We start from the raw sequence: 14,415 nt of genomic DNA, 5'->3' as shown, positions 1-14,415 counted from the left end.
TAGTTTCTCTTTACTACTACTAATTTTAATTTTAGTACTATTACTTTATACGTAGCTTTAGAATAGTTATTCTAGTTATTTTTATTATTCTAGTTATTCTAGTTATTTTTATTATTTTTATTATTCTTATTATTCTTATTATTCTTATCTTTCTAGTTATTCTTATTGCCTAAAATATCTAAAATCTTATCTTTTATTATCTATTTTATCTTAATATTAACCTCTACTAGTATAGTAATAAGCTTACGCCTATAATTATTATTATTATTTATAGTAATACTATACTCTTAGTAGAGAGTCTAGAGATAAAAGAAACTAATACTTTATAGAAGTTATCTAGTAAGCGCCTCTATAAGCGCGTTTACTAAGATTTAGCTATAGATATAATAGGTAGTATACTAGATAGACTACTTTAGAGCTCTTATAAGTAGTTTATAGTATTAGATAATAGCTTTAATAAGTTTTTATCTAAGTTATCTCTTTCTAGAAGTACTATCTAGTTAGTAAGGTACTATAAGTAAGTAAACAGCTTACTAGGTGTAATCTTATATAATAGATTACTTTTAAGTAAGATTAGCTTATATTTCTAGTAGTAGTTAGTAATAGCGTAAAAGAGTTCTTTAGCTTTATTTATAATATTATTATATATCTAGATATTATCTATTTCTACACTAATAATAATAGTTATAGCTATAGAGTAGAGTAGTGCGTAGAGTTAGCTCTTGCTTCTCTTCTCTACTTTAGCGTTAAGCTTTGTATTTTCTATAGTAGTAGCTAGATAGTAGAAATAGAAGAATACTTAGATAGATAAAAGTAGTGTATATATAGAAGTCTAATATTATTTACTATTATATATATTAGAGTAGACTAGTAAAGAAGTTTACGCGTTTCTATTACTAGATAGTATAAGCTTCTCTAGTCTCTTAGCACTCTTTATACTATAGTAAAGTAAACTACTACTAAAATATAATTAATTAAACTTACTCTACCTATAATTACTCTACTATAGTACTCTATAAAGCCCTCTTTTCTATAGAGTAAAACTCTAAGAAGACTTAACTATAAAACTTCTACTAGCTACTTAAAGCTCTCTAGAGCTTCTATTACTAGTAAGCTTCTTTAATTTAAATAGTTTACTAATAATTATAAATTACTACGCTAACCTATAGAACTCTAGAGTAAAATAATTTAAAATTACTATAGTTATACTATATACTAAAGAACGCTTCTAATAACTATTATAAGATTATATAGTTATCTATCTATATTTTAAAGTTAAAGACACTTTTACCTTCTTATATATTTATTATATACTATAAAAACTATACCTAGAATATCTAAGCCTTTCTATATATAAAGTTTAATACTAAAAAATATTAGTATCTCTTCTTAAATTAGCTAGATAGTAGAAGAACGTATAATAAAGTGTATTAAAGTAGCCTATTAAAAAACCTTTAATATTATATAGTGTAAGTAAGCACGTTCTTAATATTTAAAGTACTCTACTTACTCTTTTAGATTCTAACTTTATATATAGTAATCTTATTTTAACTAAGGTAATATAAGATAATAAGTTTCTATCTATAACTACTATAATATTATTTAAGTAACTAGAATAGGCTATAAATATAGATACTTCTAGGCTATTACTAGAGCTAAAGTCTTATTATTCTTCTAGTTATATTAGATATACTTCTATTATATTGTAGTCTACTATATATATATATATACTTCTAAGTATTCTAGAATAGATTTTTATTATTCTAGAAGATTAATAGAACGCTCTAAAAGAAGTAATAGCAAAATATAATAGAAACTAACTTAACTACCTCTATATACTAACTCTATATAGTATAGTAATAAAGAATCTTTCTACTATAATATTAAAACTATAGAACTTAAAGAATAATAAGTTTTAAAATCTAACTATAAAAGTAAAGATTAAGAGGTAGTATAATAGTGCTATATTCTATAGTATACTATAAACGCTAATTAAGAATATAATACATTATCTATATTAAAAATATAATTTATCTTTTAAAGTAGTTATATAGTTCTATAGATAGATCTATAAAGATATAAATAAATCTATTAAAATATACTAAATCTATGTATAGCTACTTAGAGGTAACTTTATTCTTTATCTTAGTAATAGTATACGCGTTATCTATTAGTATAAAGAGTATATTAAAGAAGAAAAAGAGAGACTAAGTTAGTTTAAAGTAGCTAACTACTTCTATATTCTTATTACCTAGTATCTAGATAGTAGCCTATCTGTGTTTAATTATAGTAGAAAGAAGATTAGGTAATACTACCTTTTAGATCTAGTAATAGTATAAAGATTTATTACCTTAATATAATAAAGCTACTAGTAATAGAATACTAATATTATTAATATATATACTACTTATATAATACGCGCTATAGAAGGTAAGGCTTCTACTATATCTATAGATATAACTCTAATAAACTACTAGTCTTTCTTCTAGTTAGATTCTCTATAAAAGGCGTTTTATAATAATATAGTAGAGGTTTACTATATTCTACTTAGGTAATTCTACGTCTACCTATATAGATCTAGTATAGCTATGCTTACTTCTACTCTTACTTAGAATAGTAGTAAAGCTTTTTACTATCTCTCTAAGTAGAAGTTTCTTCTTAGTCTACTAGAGTAGATTAATAATATAAGTATAAAGTATATATATCTTTAATATATCTTACGTAATTATAAAGGTAAATAGGTAGCTATATAGTATACTTTAATATTTCTCTCTATTATAGGTTCTAATAAAAGAACTTTTAGATTATTAAGTACTAATATTCTATATATTCTTATTAGTATAGATAGTCTAGACTTAGGTAGCTTAGTTATACTACTACTCTCTAAGTATATTAAGGCACGTAAACCTTTAGAATTAGCTAATATTTAGAGAAGAAATATTTTAGTTTCTTTTAGTAAAGCTATAGCTCTAAATATATCTATAGAAGTTAAAACTTATATTAAAGAAGATTAGTACTAGCTATTAATATAAGAAATAGCTTAGTATATTAGTAATATACTTACTAAACTAATAGAAAATATTTACATTACCTATAGAAACTACTAAAGTACTAAATACTAGAATTAACTATTTAGCTCTAGGTATTACTTAATAATAGTAAATAACGTGTTATAGGTAGCTCTTAATATTAGTAGTTTACGTTTTTACGCCTACTAAGTAGGTAATTAGCTAGTAATCTAGTTTATTTAAAATAATAGAGTAGATAATTAGCTAGTAATTAAGTTTATTTCTTTTAAGTTAGACTCTAGCCTATACATATTCTCTATCTATAACTTCTAGATAACTAGCTTATAAACTAAGAATAATACTACTACTTTAGATCTAGGCGCTATCTATCTATATTCTACTAGTAATATTCTAAACACTTCTAAAATTATTAAGGCTACATTTTTTAAAATTAAGAGACTACTACGTAGTAATTATAAAATATTAAGTTACTTACTTTATAAATTATTATACGTAGCTATAGTAGCTATATATATTAATTAATACGTAGTAAAGAATAATATCTTATATAAGTAGGCTAAAAAGGTATATCTTAATATTATTACTAACGTGTGTTTAGTATAATGTTAGTAGACTACGCCTATAATACGTTTCTAGTATATCTATATAGTAACTACTAAGTAGAAGTAAAAAGATAAAGACTATTAGAAGTAGAATATAGTCTAGTTATAAAGGTATAACTACTCTTTTAAAGAACTATAGAACTAGAGAAAAAAGACTATCTTAATAATACTTATTAATAAAAGAATTGTTTATTCTAGATTATAGTTACTTATACTACTAGATAATAATTTCTAATTTAAGATTAGCTTACTATAAAAATTATAGTAGAAGACAAAAATAAAGCCTATAACTAATAATAAACTAGTTCTATTCTTTAAAGATATGCTTATACTTATACTACCTAGAGAGTTAATTAGAGCTTTCTTTCTCTATAAGTTATAAGTTTAGCTACTACTAGAGCTATCTATAGCTACTATATTTCTAGATATATATTAGTATATAATAGCTATAATACTAGTAGTAGTAATAAATTAGCTATAAAAGAGTTTAAACACTACTAGATAGCTTTAGTTAGATATATAGAAAGTGTTATAGATTAAACTTATAACCTCTACTTAGTAAGACGCTAGTAGATAGCCTATGCGCTAAATATTAAAGTTTAGCTTATATAGCTTTCTTTAACCTATATATAATATCTTACTTAGTACTTAACTTAATATAATTATCTTATCTATTAACGTCTCTTATACTATATTACGTCTACCTTATAGTACCTAGAATACGTATAGTAGTAACTATACTAAAGAACTTAGAGCACGTAATTATATAAATATTTATATAACTTTATAAAGTTACTAATTATAACTTTACGCTTAAGATAATAATCTTATACTCTTATAATATATTCTCTACCTTTAGTTATATCTCTAGATTAGAATTAGAACTACTTATAGTGCTACTTACTATTAAGGCTCTATTATATATCTATAGAGTAGAACTTATTATATAGATAGCGCGCGTGCGCTAGTGCGCTAATTATACTAATTATAGAAAGGTGTGTTACGCTAGAAGTCTATTACTAAAGAATATTACTAAGTATATTATAACTTTAAGAGAGTGTTATAATATTATATAAAGAAATAATTATAGTTACTTCTATTATAATTATATAGCGTAGCTGCACTATATCTTAGTAAATAGTAGAAGGTCTAGCTTACTACTTTATAATAAGTAAGTAGAACTATAGATAGTAATTAATTTACTCTACTTCTGCCTATTTAATATACTACTCTCTTACCTTTACTTTCTCTTTCTACTACCTAACTTAACTACCTATATTATTACACTTAACTACTAACACTATTACTATAATATCTAATAGTAATCTTAACTCTAATATTAGTCTTAGTAGATAATACTACTTAAATATAGGCTCTTCTATAGCTAAGACTATAGTTCTATCTAATAGCTTTATCTTTTACTCTAAGCGTAACACTAAAGCTAACTCTAGTAAAGCTTCTACTCTCTTACGCAGCTAAGAATCTAGCTATAAGTAACTACTATAAGCGCTAGTTTATAGCTAAGATCTTAGCTATAATTAAGTACTATCTTATAGTTAAGAGTTAAGTTATAAGTAATAGTGTTATAATTACGTTATTACTAATCTTCTAATTCTAACTAATACCTAATAAATAATTAGCTAAGGTAACTCTAATATTTATATCTCTGCTATTTACTACACTAAGCCTAGTTAGTAGAGTATCTTTAGCTACTCTACTCTTCTAGAAATAGAAGAAAATCTACTAGAAAATAATAATATTCTTCTAGCTAAGCTTATAATAGTTTCTATCTCTACTAAAGACTTATATAACGTCTTCTTTAGTAGCTACTATCTTTAGTCTATTTGTAATAAGTTCTAAGTATATATAAAGCTTAGTTACTTTAACTTTACTTTTATAAAGATTTTTAAACTTAATAATAATAATAATAATAATAACTATAATAAAGATAAGAAGAAATAGTATAGTCTAAACCTAGGCTAAGAATCTCTCTTAGAAGAAACTTACTATATAGTTTATAATAATAAAGACTTTCTTAAAGTAGTATAATATTCTATAGATCTACTACGCACTCTCTTTATTAAAATTATAAGAAGTCTATTTAAGGCTGCGCCTAATCTATATAATCTCTAATCTAGTAATATCTCTAAAGAAGACTTTAATAAAGCTATCTCTATTATTTCTAGAATAGAGAAGCGCTTTAATAAGCTTTAGGTCTTAGTCTACTTTTATAAGAAAGAGACTAATAGTCTTTAAGAATATTTAGTTACTACTTAAGACTATCTTACTACTACTAATAAGTTACGTAATAACTTATAGCGCTAGCGTAATATACTCTAGAATAAAGTTAAGATACTATATGCGCCTTTCTTCTCTCTCTTATACTCTAATTCTATATACACTAATACTACTCTAGATAAAAAAAATACTAATAAGTTTTATAATCTATATATAGACTTCTATAATAAGTATTAGATAGTCTTAGAGTAGCTAGTTAAGAAGAAGGCTTACTTACTACGTTAGTTCTAAGACTACACTTAGAAAGATTAGAATTATAAAAATATTATTATCTAGAATAAGAATTTTAAAGAATAAGTTCTCTTAGTAAATAATAATACTAATAAGCTAAAGAAAGACCTCTACTAGTAGTTATAATAGTATAATAAAGTTATCTAATATCTTTAAGCCTTTAATTCTAACTATAAGTCTTTTACTCTACTATAATATAGATCTAAGTAACGTACTAAGCGTTATATAGATAACTACTATACTACTAAGCGTTACGCTAATAACTATTATACTACTAACTAACGCACTACTAACTACTATACTATTAACTACTATACTACTTTTCTAAATCTATATCTAAGCTATTATATATAAAAGCTAGAGCGCTGCTCTTAATATAACTCTTATAACTATTAGTAATATTTACCTTTATTATTATACTTATACTCTTACTCTTACTATCTATATATAAACTTATTAAATACTAAACCTTATAGCTACTATCTACTACTCTATAATAGTTATTAGATTATATATAAAGTCTATATACAGCCTATAGAGTCTATAGTTAGTAGAATAGATTATACTATATTTAAGCTTTCTAACGTAGAGATCTAAAAAGATAATAAAAATAGAAAGAACTACTCTAAGTAGTGTTATATAGCTCTTTAGAAGTGTAAATTACTTTCTAAGAATAAGTAAATACTCTATCTAGAGACTAGAATTAATAGTAACGCGTAGATATATATTAAGAATAGTATTAGTTTCTTTAATAAATACCTTAATATTCTTAAAGCTCTAGATAAATACTTTAGTTAGTCTACCTTTAAACGCTAATAAAAGGCGTAAACTAAGATTAGTAATAGCTCTCTAGTAATAAGCTAATTAGAGAAGTTTATTAACTAGCGTAGCTATATTATAGCTATACACTAACTAACTAAGCTTTCTAACTCTATTATAGTTCTATACTATTACTAATAGCTTTATCTATAACTTACTTTTTCTACGTTATCTAATTTTAATAATTAATAGCTAGAAGCTTTTATAAAGTTCTTAGACGCTATCTACTAGATAGACTTAATCTAGAAGTAGATTAATAATAGTAAAGCTACTACTACTAGCGTAAACACTAACACTAATAAAGCCTATATATTAAAGACTTATAACTATTCTTTTAATAATTATAACTTAGAGCGTAAAGCTAGGTTTAGATATAGCTAATAGCGTAAAGCTATATTATAATATACCTAAGCTTAGAAAAACGCTATAGCAAAAGCGTAAGTCTACTTCTACTATAGTAAAAAGAGTTACTAGGCTTATAATAAAAAAAGTTATTCTATTCTAAACTAGAATAAGATTAAAGTAAAGATTAGTAGCGCTTGCCTCTACGCTATTAATATAGAATATACTATAGAAGATAATAACACTAATACTAACGCTAACGCTAACGCTTATAACTTAGATAATACTATAGATAATAAGAATATAGATAATATAAGCGTCTCTAAATTAGAAAACTAAATACTTCTAATACTAGTTATATTTAGAAGCTAAATTAGCGTAAAGATATATAGTAGAATTAAAACGTCTATAATTATTATAATTAGCTTAAGGTTACTACTACTAAACTTCTCTCTTAGAACTACTTCTCTAAAGTCTAAGATTACTATATCTTTACTATTACTATTAAAGGCAGCTCTTACTCTACTAACTAACTTTACTATAACTTCTATACTATATTACTATCTAAATAATAGTATAAAACTATAACTCTTGTTAATACTAGCGTAAGTGCTAGCTTTATAAATTAATAATAGGTTAAAGAATATAGCTTAACTATAATAACTATAACCTTACTAATCTATCTCTCTCTTATAGATAGTAAAGTAGTTAATATATTAAACTAAGCTATAGAACTCTCTATTAAATATAGTAGTTACTCTACTTCTATAATATACTTTATTATAGATATTAGTAACTTTAATCTTATTCTAGAAATAATCTAGCTAGAGAATTATAACTCTATACTTACCTTCTTACTATAGAGTATAGCTTTTTTATTACTCTACTATACCTCTATCTATCTTATATATAGGTTACTAGAGACTATATATAGTAATAGTATACTATTAAAGTTAGAGTTATAACGCTATAGCCTCTTAGAAGAAATCTATATTATTATAGCTAAGATAGCTTACCTAATAGCTATACGTAATCTAGATAAAGCTATTTAGATCTAACTTAAGAACTAGAATAAGCTTACTAATCTACTAGATAAGAACTATAACCTTAACGTATTTAAGCGTAAGGTTACTAGACTTACTATAGTTAGTTAAGAGAACTATAACTACTATATAAATAAGATAGAAAGTCTATATATAATAGAGGCTAAAATTTATAAGCTAGTACCTAACTAGTTGTATAAGAAGATACCTAACCTCTTTAACTCTATTAATACTAGTAGACTTTCTCTCTATTAAGATAGTGTTAACTATAAAATTAATACTAATAGATATATTTATAAACCTAAGATATATAAGCTTACGTATATAGAGACTTATATAATTAAAGCTTATATTAATAATATACTTAGGCGTAGCTTTATCTATCTATCTATCTTACTATACGCGTTTTTTATATTAGTAGTTAAGAAATCTAGTAGTAGTCTTTATATTTATATAGACTATTACTAACTTAACACTATTATAAAGAAAAACTAGAATACTCTACCTTTTATTAAGAAGACGCTTACTTACATAGCTAAAGTAAAGTAGATAACTATTATTAATATTATTACTACTTTTAATACTATTTACATTAAAGAAGATAATAAGAAGAAAACTACTTTTCTTACTAGGTATAGACTTTATAAATACGTAGTTATACCTTTTAGACTTTGTAATATACTAGAAATATTCTAGACTTTTATTAATAAGACCTTACGTAAGTAGCTAGATAATATCTACACTATCTATTTTAATAACGTTTTTATCTATATATATAATAATAATAAAGCTGCTTATAAAGTAAACGTAATTAAGGTTCTTACTAAGATTTATAATGCTAGTTTCTATCTAGACTCTACTAAGTATAAGTTTAAAGTTAAGAGAGTAAAGTACTTAAGCCTTATTCTTACTACTAATAGTATTAAAATAGACTCTAAGAAAGTGTCTACTATCTTAGAATAGTAAATACTCTATTTAGTTAAGAACGTTTAGTTATTTCTTAGTTTTACTAACTTCTACTAATAGTTTATTAAGAGTTTCTTCTATATTATAAAAGTATTAACTAAGCTTATATATAAAGATAGAAATAGTAAGAATTAGAGGTACTAGTTTCTACTACTTCTAGATAGTAAAGTAGTACTTACTTTTTACTAGCTTAAAAATGCCTTTAAGACTATAGGTATTTTTATATACTTTAACCTAGACTTAGAAATATAGCTAGAAATAGACGCCTTAGATTTTATTACTACTACTATTTTATTATAGAAAGACGCTGCTAGCTTACTACGTCTAGTTGCCTTTCTATTCTATAAGATAAGTCTAGCTAAATATAATTACAAAATCTATAATAAAAAACTTCTTACTATTATTAATGCGTTTAAAGAATAGAGATTTAAGTTATTTAGTACTAATAACTCTATTAAGATTTTATTAGACTACTAAGCTCTTTAAATCTTTATAACTATAAAGTAGCTAAATAGATAGTAAGCTAGATAGACTAAGTTTCTTATAGAGTCTAACTTCTTTATTAAATACTAGCCTAGAAAGTAAGGTACTAAACTAGACGCTTTAATAAAATGTTCTAGTAACTTCTCTAAGTTACTTAATAACTTCTACTAGTAGTATTAGCTCTAGATTATTATAAAACTAGATTAAGTTAATTTAGAAGCTTATATCTACTTACTCTATATTACTAAGAATAGAGGCTCTTACTATATAGTTTACCTTACTAGCTTTAGTTAATACTATTACGCACTTTCTAAGTCTATTATAGTAATTATATAAATACTATACTAACTTAGTAAAGAAGATAATAGATCTAAGCGCTATGCTTATCTTACTATAATACCTAGCAATAAGCCTAAAAGAGAAGAATATAGCGTTTTAAGTAATATTACTAAAAACTATAATATTATAACTCTACTAAGTAAAACTCTATATAATAGAACTATAATTAAGTCTGTAATACTACTTACTATAACACTATCTACTATAATATCTACTATAGCGCCTATTATAACTTCTATTATAGCGTCTATTATAACTTTTATTATAGCGCCTACTATAACTCTACTTATAGCTTCTATTACTACTCTAACTATACTACTATCTATTACACTACTACCTATTATACTACTACTTATTATACTACTATCTATTATACTACTATCTATTATAACGCTACCTATTACACTACTATCTACTAATATATTAATTAAGACTTTACTTAATAATATTAAAAACGTATATAAGAATAACGTAGTGCTATAAGTAATTATTAAGGCTAAGAAGAATAGCTTATAATAGCTCTTATTTAAGCTTATATATAGTAAGAAATATCTACGCCTAGAACTTAGTAATTATAAACTTACTAATAGACTATTATATATATAAAGTAAAGTCTATATTTCTACTAGTATTATATATACTTATATTATTAAGTAAGCTTATAAGAGTATTTATAGAAGTTATAGTAGAAAGTATAAGCTATACTCTAGGTTATCTTACTAGTATTACTAGCTAAGAATAACTACTAATATTACGTAATACGTCTACGTATACTTAATATATAAGAAAAGTAAAGCCTATAGAGAAGAGAAATATAGGCTACTTTACCTACTTTCTATTCTTTATAAGTACTAGTTATATATCTCTATAGACTTTATTACTTACTTACTATCTTATAAGTATAATAGTTAGGTCTTTACTAATATTCTTATTATTATTAATTAACTTACTAAAAAGAAGAAGTTTATTTCTATAGCTAGTATAACTACTAATACACTAGTAGTTACTTTTATTAAATATATTTAGCGTAAAGAAAGCTTTCTAGAGAAAATTATATCTAATTATAGTTTCTAGTTTATCTTTTACTTCTAGAAGTATCTTTATTAAAGGCTTAAAGTTAAGCTAAAGTTCTTTACTACCTATTACTCTTAGACTAATAGGTAGACTAAGAATACTAACTTCTATCTTAAGTAATACCTCTAGTCTTATATTAATTATAAGTAAAATAACTAAGCTCTTTTTCTACTAATAGCTAAATTTAAAGCTAACTCTAGTATTAGCTCTATAATAGGTAAGTTACTCTTCTTTATAACTAAGAGCTATAACCTATAAAGTAGAATTAAGCTACTAATACCTACTAATATAGTAACTACTCTAGTGCGTTATAAGAGTTTTAATACTAATATCTTTATAGATTAAATAAAGACTCTATAGAAGAAGCTCTAAGCTTTAATAAAGTAGATATAGGCTAAATAAGCTAAGTTTATAAATAAAGAACGCTTACTAGCTTCTACGTTTAAAGTTAGTAACTATATAATATTAGATATATATAACCTTTATACTTACTATCTATCTACTTCTCTAGATCTTAAGAACTATAGACTCTTTACTATTATATAAGCAATTAATAATATAGTATATAAACTTAACTTACTAGTTTATATAAAGCGTATCTATAATATCTTCTACCTATAGCTTCTATATCTTATTAATAACACGCTCTTCTTAGAATAAGTTTCTAATCTAGAGGTACTAGCTAAGTTTAACCTAGAAGTTAAAGATAATATAAAATACTTTATAAACTATATTAAGAACTACTAACTTAATATATATTTAAAGAACTCTATAACGCGTTATTATAAGAGTAAAGAAAAGAGTCTTTTCTAGTATCTTATCTAATAGGCTAACTATTCTAAAGGCTCTAATAATTCTTTCTAGAAACTTTATATAAACCTTATAGAGGCTGTAGATACTATAGTCTACTATTACTATAATTACTCTAATAAACCTACTATACATAGAAAGTTTAAATCTCTTACTAGTAAATAGAATATACTAGTTATATAACTTTATAACCTTAACTATACCTAGTTAATAGTTACCTAATAACTAGTAGTTATAATAATATTATTAAAGTTATTTTACCTATAATACTCTTAGTTAACTTAGTAACTCTACTATAGAGTAAAGTATAGATAATTACTAAAAGCTTTATAGTAATAATAGCTAACCTAAGTAATAGTAAGACTAGAACTATGTAGTTATACTTACTAATATTAAGAGCGTTACTAAGTTATATCTATACTAGAGACTTACTAACACTATACTTATAGTAAGAACTTTATAGTTAAGTTACTACTATTATAATAGAACGCTAAAGTTACTCTACTATATAATAATAGTTTAGACTTACTATATATAGAAACTCTTTCTCTATACACGTATACTTATATATAATACACTAACCTATATTATAATAAGCTATTACTACTATAATACTATATAGATAATATAAGTAAACGCGTATAAAGAATAACTTATAATATAGATAATTAAGACTATAATTAATATAATATATAAATAGAATAGAATAGAATATAGTAATAAAATAGAATAGATATAAAAAAGTAATATATTTAGCCTATAGTAGCTTTTGCAAAGTAGATAAGATCTTTTTATAATCTTTTTATCTTCTTTATCTCTTTTCTAAGTATATAGTTTAAGTGTTAGAACTTACTTTCTTTTTAGAAAGAGGTAGTATTATAGATTAAACTTATAACCTCTACTTAGTAAGATACTAGTAGATAGCCTATACACTAAATATTAAAGTTTAGTCTATATAGCTTTCTTTAACCTATATATAATATCTTACTTAGTACTTAACTTAATATAATTATCTTATCTATTAACGTTTTTTATAGAAAGAGGTAAAGAAAGCTTATAAAGTAAAGAAAGGTATAGAAGTAGAGAAAGATGTAAGAGTCTTACACACGTTAATAATAGAGGTATATAGAATAATAATATTATTATAGTAAAGAGCTTTAAGTAGAAGCTATTAGAGGTAAATATATATAGTAGAGGCGTTAAGCTAATATTAGCCTAATAAGATATAAGGCTTAGAACTATTATACGTTCCCTCTCTAAAGCGCTTAAAGTTCTAACTAAGTAGTAATAGTAAGTAAATAGAAATAAGAGTTTCTTTTAATAAGAAGACTTAAAAGAAAGATTAAAATATTACTTCTATTTTAACACGCTAATAGTAATATTAGTGTCTAGCATATTTAAGATATTCTTTAATCTATTAGTCTACTAAAGTACTATAGAGAACGCTATACTAGCTAAAGCTAATAAGTAGTAAGTAGAGTAGTCTATAGCGTAAACTACCTTATAGCTACTAATATTTATAGAAGTTAAAGTTAGGTAGAGACGTATATTATAATTAGTCTAGTAGGCTTTAAAAGTATTATAGCTAGATAAGTCTTTAAATAACTAGCTAGTTCTTTCTAAGTATATAAAGTCTAGTAGATAGAGTAGAGTAATAGTAAGCTTTTTATTATTATTATAGTTATAAAATATATTATATAGTCTAGGTTTATCTAGATTACGTATATAGAAGTTCTACACTAACTTCTTTAAGCTACGTATATTAAAGTATAGTTACTAAAAGTTAGACTAATTATTACCTATCTATATAACCTTATACTAGAGAAGGCTCTAGTTACTAGTGTAGAGGTTAACTATATTACAACAGATATAAGCGTTAACAACCTAGAATATAATATATTTAGTAATGCTATTATTAGTAAAGTAAACTTTAGAAAGTATAACGTCTCTAAGTTATAGCTAGTCTAGAAGAGTATTATTATTATAAAGCTAGAGAAGCTATAAGTAGAAAGCTAGAAATACTACTTTAAGCTATAGTAGAAGATCTAGTTTATAAGCTATATTATTAATAACTTATATAATTTAATATAGGCCTATATTCTTATAATCTAGTAATTTAATAGATTACTTAGTGTAAATATAATAGATATTTAATATTATCTACTTATCTAGCGCAAAGCGTAGAGCTAGTAATTAATTTACGTTTATAAATACCTTTATCTTCTCTTACGCCTATAGTATTTACTATTATAAAAAGGTATAGGTTATATTAATATACTTAGTAAGAGTGTTAGCGTTACGCTATTATTAGGTAATAGAAGATAAGTTATAGAAAAGTAGTAGAAGTTGCTATATAGGCTCTAGGCCTAATTAGAGCTA

The sequence above is a fragment of the Alternaria hordeiaustralica genome (genome assembly GCF_023758085.1).
Source record: "Alternaria hordeiaustralica strain BMP 2776 chromosome Unknown scaffold_1, whole genome shotgun sequence".
In the NCBI taxonomy this organism is placed as follows: Eukaryota; Fungi; Ascomycota; class Dothideomycetes; order Pleosporales; family Pleosporaceae; genus Alternaria; species Alternaria hordeiaustralica.
The sequence above is the reverse complement of the archived record's forward strand: the minus strand, read 5'-3'. Positions refer to the sequence as shown.